This window comes from Sinocyclocheilus anshuiensis, unplaced genomic scaffold (assembly GCF_001515605.1).
Source record: "Sinocyclocheilus anshuiensis isolate Anshui unplaced genomic scaffold, SAMN03320099.WGS_v1.1 scaffold333, whole genome shotgun sequence".
NCBI classification, from domain to species: Eukaryota; Metazoa; Chordata; class Actinopteri; order Cypriniformes; family Cyprinidae; genus Sinocyclocheilus; species Sinocyclocheilus anshuiensis.
In genome coordinates, this window is record NW_015539871.1 from 193,959 (window position 1) to 195,016 (window position 1,058).

Sequence of the window (1,058 nt, forward strand, 5' to 3'; positions counted from 1 at the left end):
CTATAAAAGAGCCAATTATAATCATTATGGTTGGTTGGTTGGTGTTTTTTAATTGCCATGCCAGCTTCCTTGGCTAATTTCATTGCAAATAACAAGTTGAAAAAGTATGAAAGTGCAATTTGCTTTAGATAAAAACTCTAAAATGCATTCAGGATTGACTCTGTTAAGAATTATTGGATACAATCATCATCATCTATACCCAAATTTGAGATGTTCAAAGCACAAAGTAACAAAAAAATATAAAAAATATGATAATAATGTAATATGAACACTTCATAATTTTTGTAAAATTATTTATTGCTGTTATTATTTAAAAAAAATGTTTTTCAATTATCTGTCAACTTTTGTAATCTAATTAAAAGAAAACAAACATCAAAGGAAATAACATCTTAGACCTGAAAAGAGAAAAAAATAAATTTATCACATTTTAATTTATTTTAATTAGTGGCTGTCAATCAATTAAATGTCAATATCAAATAGTTGTTTTTACAAATTGCCATAAACATGCAAGTAATAATAATAATAATAATAATAATAATGAAAATAATTAATCATTATTTTAATTAATTAATTATTAATGGCAATTTGTTTTAATTAGGGCTGCCAATCAATTTAATGTCAATATCGAGTTGTTATTTTATTACCTGTCCTAACATAACATGTTGTTAATAATAATAATAATAATAATAATAATAATAATGTTATTGTTATTATTGAATTATTATGTTTTAATTAGGACTGTCAATCAATTAAATGTCAATATCACGTTGTTGTTTTATTAATTGTCCTAACATACTGTAACATGTTGTTAACAATATTATTATTATTAATAATAATAATAGTAATAATAATAATAATAATAATTTTTATGCAAATAAATAATAATAATAATGTTTATTTAAAATTAATATTATTTTTTATCTTATATAATTATTTATATTTACATATAATAATAACAACAACAACAACAACAATAATAATAATAATAATAATAATTAGGGCAATTAATAAAAACAACAACTTAATTGTCACATTTAACTGATTCACAGCCCAAATTG